The sequence below is a fragment of the Macaca nemestrina genome, chromosome 8 (assembly GCF_043159975.1).
Source record: "Macaca nemestrina isolate mMacNem1 chromosome 8, mMacNem.hap1, whole genome shotgun sequence".
Taxonomy (NCBI): domain Eukaryota; kingdom Metazoa; phylum Chordata; class Mammalia; order Primates; family Cercopithecidae; genus Macaca; species Macaca nemestrina.
In genome coordinates this window covers 130,030,028-130,040,315 of record NC_092132.1, presented here as the reverse complement: position 1 = coordinate 130,040,315, position 10,288 = coordinate 130,030,028, and positions in this window count along the sequence as shown.

Here is a 10,288-nt window from a genome sequence, read left to right as displayed (position 1 = left end):
GATATTCTAAGAGACAAACTTGGCTTTTTCTAACAACAACAACAAAAAAATACAGCATTAAGTTACACAGTAGGTCAAACAAATTATTTTTATCTTTGTTTCTTGCTTTGTCTGTTTAAAATGCTCTTCTGTTTACATGTGTGTATGTGTTTGCACATGCACGTATCTGCATGTACATGTGCAGTGCTCTGTTACTTTTACTATTTGAGAGGCCTTCTATACACCTTCTTTCTTCAAATTTCCATTTCAGTTCTTAAGAGCTCTTGATACTAAAATGTAATGCAGTAAACCTCTGGGGACGACAGATACTTTGAGCCAGAGAAGTATGTCCTTAAGAAAATGATTCCTCCTTCTGTACACCTGCCTTCTTGTAATATAATAGAGTTTTAACTGCAGTTGTACAATTGGTAGAAAATCTATTTTAGAAGGAATATGATTTGTTTATGCTCCATGTTTATTTCCTTGGAGTTTAATCTCTTTTTTTGGTGGGCCAAAACCTGACCCAGAATCTGGTCGCCCTAAATAAATACTATTGAAAATTTTTCTTTTGAGTTGTTCAAATATCTCCCCAAATTTAAAATGCTTACAAAAATGGAAAATAACACTAACATAAAAAAAATCGCTGAAGCCAGAGGTTGATATACATTTCCTGTAAAGGCCAGATAGTATATACATATTTTATATCTCACAGGCCCTATGGTTTCTCTTGTAACAACGTTGCCATTGTATCATGAAAGCAGCCACAGACAAGTAGACATGGCTATGTTTCAATAAAACTTTATTTATAAAACCTGTGTTCCATATATTGCAGTATCCTTTCCCCTGGCTTAAGAAATGCAATGGCTGTCATTTTATTTCTTAATTTTGGAGAAAATCATGCAGCAGTCCTCCAAATCACTGAGAAAATCTTCCAAGATTCCTTGAAAATCATCACATTTAATATCCTATATTAAATACAGTTTGGGTACCCTTTCTCCAGCAAAAGAAAACTCCAGGAATAAAATATCTGAGCCTGAAGGACAAAAATAAAGTATGTCAGTGGGAGAAAAAACTAAATTAAGATGACATCAGGCATAATAACAACCATTTTCTTCTTTCCCCATTCCAATCCATTATTCCAGATATTCTTATCGTTCCAAAAAAAAAAAAAAAGGTTGAACAATTTTATGTCTGTATTTAAAATCTTTAGCAGCTATTGCCACCAGGATAAATTATCTTTTTACCCTAGCAAACTGACTTCTTTTTTTTTTTTTTTTTTTGAGACGGAGTCTCACTCTGTCGCCCAGGCTGGAGTGCAGTGGCGCGATCTCGGCTCACTGCAAGCTCCACCTCCTGGGTTCACATCATTCTCCTGCCTCAGCCTCCTGAGTAACTGGGACTACCGGCACGCACCACCATGCCCGGCTAATTTTTGTATTTTTAGTAGAGACCGGGTTTCACCATGCTGGCCAGGATGGTCTCACTCTCTTGACCTTGTGATTCACCTGTCTCGGCCTCCCAGAGTGCAGGTATTACAGGCCTGAGCTGCAGCAACTGGCTGTTTGTTTGTTTGTTTGTTTTTTTAATCTTCTTAGAAGACTATTCAATTGCTACAAGCATGTATTACTCAGGCAAAGCAACAGAGAAAGTCCAGCAAGGATTTTGATGGAAGCCAATGCTGGAGGGCCTTAAACCATAACAACAAACAAAATAAAGCAAAAGAAACAAAAAAGAACAAAGAAAACAAAAACCTACCTCCTGACTTCATAGGGAGTGAGAATAGTTTTTTTGTGAATTCTCCTTAATAATTAGGGATACATAAGCATGATCTTTTAAGGAAGAATTTTGATGAAAGAAAATTTAAAAATTCTTAGATTTCTGAGGACAACCATGAGCATGAGCAGACAGCAGCACCACCAACAAGGTACAGAGGAAGGCAGAGGCTCCAAATACGCCCTTGACCTTTGCATCATTTGCGGTTAGAGTTTGAAAGTGGAAGAAACTGGTTTCCTTAATTTTAAATCTTGTGCAGGTAGTGGTTGCCTTGAGAAGCAAAAACGTTTTTCTAAAGACTATCATTGATAAAGGGTTTCTCTGTGATGCACAGAAGTGAGAGTTAGAATAGTGGAAACCCAGTAAATTAATTGTCTAAGAGACTTGGGCTAGGACAAAGCTCCCCCATTTGCTGGTTTTCCTAGAGTGGGTGAATTTTTCTCTTGAGTCTCAGTTTTCTCATTAGTAAAATGGCTAAACAATAACTAATATGTATTGTGAAAATGACTGAGACTGACAGAGGGAACGCTCAGGATATCGGCTATATTTCATGGTTAGCTAGAGGGGTTAATTTCAAACCTGCCTCAAGTGCACGCTTTCCAACCAAAGGGGCATTCTGGGTACCAAATACACTCCTTTACTTTCTCTTCCCAGGGGACAATCTTAGCAGCAGGGAGCTTCTGGCACAAATTTGAGGGCCACACTCAGCCTCTGACCCATGATTAATGGAGACCTGCTGGTACAGGCACACAGAGATCAAGCTGTGCCCAAAGGAACAACTGTGGGTGAAAGCGATCTTACAGAGTTTGAATGAGCAGACTGTAGAGATGCTATCACATTCATTTCTCTTTTCAAGACAACAAAACAAAACAGAACAAAACGATTATGGATATTCAGGTAGTTACAACTATCACTATGGCCTTGGCTCTGGTGTTCAATGGCTTATGAATAGCTCTGGATCCCAGATAACTCTGGAGCTTTTCAGCAGCCTTGGGCTAACTGTAGAGACCCAGAGCAGTATATATTCTTAGGAAAATAAAGGTTACAGTGGTAATTGCTTTTTAGTCATATCAAATCCATAATATTTATCATCTATTCTATAAATTGGGTGTGGCAATAAAGTTATGATAAATCAATAAACTTCTTAAACTACTAGTTACTGAGTCCCAACAATGTGCACGGTTTGGTGTTTTCAGACCTTGCAGAAGACACATGAATGTTAGCCATGGTTTCTGTCTTCAAAGAGCCTACACATATTGTAGAAAATAATATGAGAATGTGACCTCTGATTCCTGGCATTGCAAATGTTCAGAAGCAGGAATAGGCAGAGGACTTCAAATTAAGATTTATCACTTTATTAAGGTCTAAACAAACAAATTAACTGAATACCTCACACCTCACTACAACTAGTCCACAATAATGAGGAAAGAAAAGATTGAAGACTCACTCAAAGACCCTCACACACCAACAGGGAGACTGTAGAGCAGAGGGAGGCAGAGTATTAGGAGACAGGGAGGGGTAACAGAGGTTTCCTGGAGAATGTGATATTACATGTGTGGGTTTGGGGAAAGTGATGGGCATGGGACAGGGAGCTCCTCATGCCAGAGGATGATTTATCATATTGTCAGTTTGGAGGAGAAAGGGGACATGGAATCAAAAATATGATTAGGCTGCAAAAGGCTTTACAGGTGCCCTCGGAGTTCTGTTCAGTCAACCTTGAAAACTATCTTTCAGTACAATCTGTAGGAAGATGAAAGCAAAGACAGCTGCATGGGAGAATTCACACAGACATGCCATAAAAGGAGCAGGAACATCAAGAACTGAGCAGACCAACCAACCAAGTGATCGTTGGCCAAAAGTAACATCTCTACTCTTTCTTAGTTGATGATTTTAAAACATTTTCCAAACAGTGACTGGGCATGATAACCTATGTCTCCTCATACTTGAGCATTTATGAGAGTAGGAAATTTTCTTCAGAAAGCCAGAAGAATCTGGAGTCTTGGTTATTTATTAATAATACTCAGTTCTTGGAAAGAGCATGTAAGCTATTGTAAGGAATGCAAGAAAATGTAATATAAGGACAATATCCTTAAAATGGTCAATTTACACTAAAAGTATTTATTGAGAGGCTACTATATGTGAGGAACTATACTAGACATTAAGGGTGCAGCACAGAACAACAGATGAAATTCTATGTTTTATTGTAGTACAGAGGGATAGATGAAGAAATACACAAATAAAGTTTTAATCGAGCAGGTGTTAAGAAGTGCTATGATGAGACATCAAGCGGGGAGAGGGATGCATGTTTAGATGCATGTGTGTTGGGGGAGTGAAATCTAAAGTAGAGTGGAAAGTGCTGATATTTTCTGAAAAGTGGGAAGGTCTTACTGCAAAGGTGACATTTAAAGAAAGGACTAAAAGAGGTAAGGGATAGAGCCAGGAGGAAGGAGCCCTGGGATGACAACATGCTAGCATTTGACAGCAAGAACACAGCATGTTACATACAGCAACAAGGGCAGAGAAGGTGAGCAGGGGATGGGTAAGGGATAAGGTCCATGAACAACAAGGCCCCAAAGCAAGTGGGGACTTGGAGATCATTGCAAGAAATTTAGCTTCTACTCACCTACTCACAGTGGGGTGGGAAGCTATTGGAGGATTTTCAGCAAAGAATGGCATAGTATTGTGTCCATTTTAAAAGGAATTATGGGAGAGAAGCAAGGACAAAAGTGATGACACTGCCAATAAAGAGGCTATTGCAGAAATCCTAGTGAGAGATGATTATGGATTAGCTGAGTGGGGGCAGTGCAGATGAGAAGTGGTTAGATTCGGAGTATATTCTGAAGGATGAGACCACAGGATTTCCTTACAGATTATGAGGTGTGAGAGGAAGCAAGGTGTCAATGGTGACTTCAGCATCTTTGGCTTGAGTAGGTTTATTGACAGCATTGCCATTTACCTGAGGTGAGAAAGACAAATGGAGAAAGAACTTGGAGGATGAAGATCACGACATTGGTTTTTGTATATATTAAATTTGAAATGCCTACTAGAGACCAAAATGAAGAGATGATAAATAGATAATTGAAGTCAAGGAAATATTTCTGGGTTCTATGAATTTGACAATCAACCACCCAGCTATCGTTTTAAAGACATGCAATTTATTGAGATTCTCCAAAAGAATAAGTGTAGACAGAAAGGAGAATAAGCAAAACGAGTGAGCTTTGGGGCTCTCCCCATGTTTAAGTGTCTGGAGCATGGGGAGAAAGTGGGCAGCTAATGAGAAAGAAAACCTGAGCTGAAAGTCACATAGAGAAAGTGTATCCAAACAGCAGATGATCAATAACAAATCAAACTTGAATGAGAGGTCAAATGAAGTCAGGACTGCTGAGAACAGACCACTGAATGTAAAATCTGGGGATTCTTGGTGACCTTGATAAGTAGTTTCAGCAGAGTAATGAGGGCAAAAACCTGTGGGGTGGCCTAAAGAGCAAATGGTGAGAAGAACTAGTGACAATGATTATAGATAACTCTTGGAGGGGATTTTGTTATAAAGAGATCAGAAAGCTGTAGGTAGCTGGATGGAGATGTGAGATCAAGAGAGTTACTGTAAGTTTTTAAAGATGAAGGAAATTGCGACTTGTTTATATGCTCATGGAAATGCTCCAGGACAGAGTGGGTAAAGGATGCAAGAGGGGGTGAGTTGCAGCTGTCAGTTGAGAAAAATGACTAGACAAGTCTCGATCATTTTCAGGAGGTTTATTTGCCAAAGTTAAGGGCACGCACCCACGACACAGCCTCAGGAGGTCCTGCAGACATGTGTCCAAGGTGGTTGGGTCACAGCTTGGTTTTATACATTTTAGGGAGATGTGCGACATCAATCAATATATGTAAGAAGCACATTGGTTCCATCCAGAAAGTCAGGGACAACTTGAAGCAGGGAGGGGGTGTCCAGGTCACAGGTAGGTAAGAGACAAATGTATGAATTCTTTGAGTTTTATGCATCTATCTCAATGAGCAGAGGGATGGCTTTGAATAGAATGGAAGGCAGGTTTGTCCAGAGCAGTTCCCAGTTTGACTTTTCCCTTAGCTTGGTATTTTGGGGTCCCAAGATTTCCCCTTCATATTGCCATAATGTCCTTCCATAGGGAAGAAGAGTGGGAGTCTAATGCAGAAGTGGATGTATCAGCCTTTGATAGAAGCATGACTCGTTCATTCTCAGTAACTGTAAGACAGAGGATCTGGGCACAGACAGGTGGGTAGATGTGGCAGTGGGGGTTTGTAGAAATGCTTTTCTGATTCTCTTTGTTTCAGTAAATTGGAAGCAAGGTAATTAGCTATTAGAGATGAAGGAAGAGCCACTGGAGGATTGAGGAGTGAGGCAAAGCTGTGACTGAGTTTTGGAAGATGAAACTTATGAATAGAAGCATGAATGCCATCACCTTGGGCCCAGTAATTCAACAGGGGAAAAAAATCTAATTATACTGCCTTCTATACCCTGTCACCACTTGGCTTTAAGCCTGTGTTATTAAAACCATTTTGACCTTACTGAACTTAGTGAAATTCTTAAAGCTGTTATGAAAGAGTCAGATGGAAAGTGAGAAAAACATCAACCCTTTCATAAAATTGAGAGTTATACATGTGCTATGCGCTATTCATTAATTAGCTTGTTTCATGTACACAGTGATCCTGTATAGAATGCTAGGATCACTGTGTACATTAAACAAGATCATTAATGGAAATATCAAGTAGTTTGTTCAATGTCGCTAGCTAAATAATACGATTACCATAATTAAGAGGTAAAATTGTTATACACTCTGTTTACTCTGGGCCTGCCACTCCCTAGGAATAACCTTGTCCCTTTGGGCAGCAGAGTGAGTCAAATTTTTTGATTCTTGTTGCATTTATTATTTGACGTTTACTATATATAAATCAATAACTTTGTGGTTGGAAATGGAAAACACGATAGTGATAAAATGACCTCAGTTTTTTATTATTATGATAAGTTGAAATCTATACTTACAATGAAGAAGGTCTAAGAGAAGAAAAAAATCAGTAAAGAGATGCAAACATTTGAACAATAGAGTGATGGAAACATAGCATTTTGTTGTTAAAACAATCTACGGGATCAAGCATAACTATCCCAATTTATAAATAAGGTTCAGGGGCCCCCAGAAATAAGTGACTTGCTGAAGTTTGCTGAATTAGTTAGAGAAGAATACAGGGCTTCTGATTTAGCATCTGGTATTCTTTTCAGAATACTTAAACATAATTACTGAGCTGAAAAGAGCTTCTGAATCTATGAAGAAAATTACAAATTCTCCTGGAATAACACGTCTTTAGAGTACTTTATGATATTTATTGTAAAGTCAGATAGAAAATGCTGATTTTTATTCCAGTAATTCTATATGAACCTTTTTTTGCCATTACAATTATAATTTAAATAAGATACTTTGATTCATTCTCTTCAGTCTCTCCATTCACTTGAATATATTGCAGCTTTCCTTCATGCTTCTTTTTACAAAGGTGGCACAAGGGTAAGCATTTTGGGTCCACAAAGTGGGCACCTTTCCATTTCTGACACAGAATATATTCTTTATCAACTGCCATTCTTCCCAGGCCTGCATTATTGTGAATTCACTCTTTTAAATCCTGAAGAAGGTTGATGAGATTGCTCTCCAAGTTGCTAGCTGGGAGTGGGAGTGGGAATGAGGGCGCTAGAGAGAGAAGGAGACTTAGGAGGGTAAGCCTGAAGGAGTATCTGGGTTGTGAGAGCAATCGAAAGGAGGAAAAGGCAAGCTGTGTGCAGAGCTGTGAGGCCTCCAAGACAAGTACTCCTGGCTGACTATTTTGTAAAAAGATGATGCCAGTGGCGATAAGGAATGAATGGAAGAATCTACGGCTTCAAAACTCCTCAAGGAAACCTAGATGGGACTCAATCAGAGCACCTGCTGTGAGAGGTTGCTTCACTAATTTACAGCAGAGAATTAAGAAGAGAACAGCGCGTTCTCATACTTGTTTCATCTTCTCTAAAATCTGCTTTCGTTTGGCATTTGGACTCCACAGAGTTCCTTTGATATTGAAATGCTTCAGGGTTTTTTTTTTTTTTAAAGCTTTGTATACTTTAACAATATCATTAATTTAAATATAGAAAGCTGTGACCTGAGATGAGAATCTACTATGGGCTAGTTATAAAATCTTCATTTTTTTTTTCCTATCCCATACCAATGACCTGGTAGAATTTAGAATTGAGGGATCATATTCCTCAAGTTGGAAAAATTGATCATAGTGTGATTGTGAGAAGGAATAAAGCTTCTCCTCTCCCAGATCAAAAAAGGAAGGCCTCACTGTATAATAAAAATAACACAGCGCTAGGCAGAAATTTTCTTTTCATCTCTGCTTTCCACTTATTATGTTGTTTGAATAAGTTACAAAAACTTTTCTGTGAATTTCCTTAAAGTTCTTGGTTGTTTCACCTGGGGTAATCATAGATAATGTCATATGTAATATTTCAGATACACTAGAAAGTTGGCTTGACCATAAGTTGCCAAAAGACATCAGACAAATGCCTTAAAATCTTATCTTTTAATATGACACTATAAATAACTAAGATTCCATGACTGGTATTTTAAAAATTGACTTATTTCATTTTCCACAATCTTAACTCTAATAGAGGCAAGTTCAACATATTTTCCATCACCCAACATAAAATGTTCTTTTCAATGGTCACTGAATAAAGCTGACAATTTCCACTTGATGCATGAATGAATGTTTGTTTGGTGAAGGGTCAGATACACTCAGTAGGCCCATTGGCCCTCAACTGTCTCTTCTATTGACCTGAAAGAATCTTAGAAATTCTACCAGTAAAGATGATAATTTGGGTTAAAGCTGTTTCAAGGACAGGTTCAAAATTTCTGGAAAGAAAATATGTAAGGATCTAATCAGAAAATAATTATTTTGCAAATTAATTTAGTAATTCGTTTAACAAATTTATATTGAATGCAATGTCTATATGCAAGATCTTGTTAGGTTTGTGGTACTAGAGTAAGCAAAGCAACTGCACTTTTTACTTTATGGAGCTTTGGTTTTCTGGAAGAGACAAATATTCAAATATTTAGACTAACAAGTGTGGGACACACCAACATAAATTTTCAGATGTAAAGGAATCTTGTTTCACAGAGAAATGTGGCCTAGACTTAGGCATTGGGGAGACTTTCTTGAGATAGTGAACATTGAAGTGAGAACTGAAAATGGAGAAATTAATTTGGCCACAAGGAGGAGAGGACAAGACTACAGATAAAAAGGTAATTGTGTCTAGAGGCCCTTTAATGGGAGAAAGCATTGCATATCGAATAAAGAGGGGAAGCCCGAAAACCTGGAGCTCAGAGAGCAGAAGAGAGAAAAAAAATAGTAGCAGATACAATTGGACCAATAAAAGTAATAATATCAAAAATCGACATTTATATAGCTCTTAGAAAATCAACACTTATCTATCTATTGACATATGGGAGGCATTGTTTTCAGTGATTTACATAAATCACTTCATTGAATCCTCACAACAATTGCTACAAGTTAGATAACATTGCTATTCTCATTTCAGGAGATAAAAGAATACTGAAGCAGAGAGAGATCAGATATGCCCAAGGTTTACAGGTAGGAAGGTTAAGTGCTGGAAATTGAACCCAGGTGGTGTGGTTCTTAGTGTGTACTTTTATTTACTCTACTCTACAACCACCTCATCATTAGAATCTAAAATAATCATAGCTTACTGTCTTTATTTTTGAAGTAGAGTTTTTAATAGGCAAGAGAAAGAGAAAGGAATACAGCTCTCTCTCTCTCCAGTGAGAGGGGACTTCCTAGAGGAGAAGGCCCATAGTTTACTTTTATTGGGTGTTTGCTATGTACCAGGTACCTTTCCAACTTTGCAAATGTATATTATACGTTCATTCAATAAAAATCTATTGCCTATCTACTGTTCTGGGCAATAAAGATACGGTGGTAAACAAAACAGACCCAATTTTTATTCTCACAGAGCTACATTTTAAGGAGAGGGGTCGGGCTATGAAAAATAAGTAAACAAACAAGTAAATGTATAACATTTTAGATGGTGACTAATACAAGGCACAAAAGGGCTTAGAGGTGCCAGGGCGGGAGTGGGCAGGTCTATTTTGCATAGGGTGCTTAGAGAAGATTCACAGAGTGATGCATTTTAATAGAGACCTGAAAGGAGAGGAAAGGATAGACGTGTGACTGAGAAGGTTACATTCCAGGAAGAAGGAACACTGAGCAAAGACCCTTGAAGCAGAATGTGGTTGGCATGTTCAGTAGATGCCAAAAATACTTGGCAATAGGCTCAGAGTGAGGGAGGGGGAGAGTAGTAAGATATGAAGCCAGAGAACATCAGGCTAGATCATGTAGATCCTGGAGTCTATCAGAACTTTGCCTAATACTCTGAAAATGGAAGTTATTGAAAAAGTTTGGACAGAAGGAATCACATAAAGTGATGCATGTTAATAAGACCATTCTCGGTGATTGGTGGATA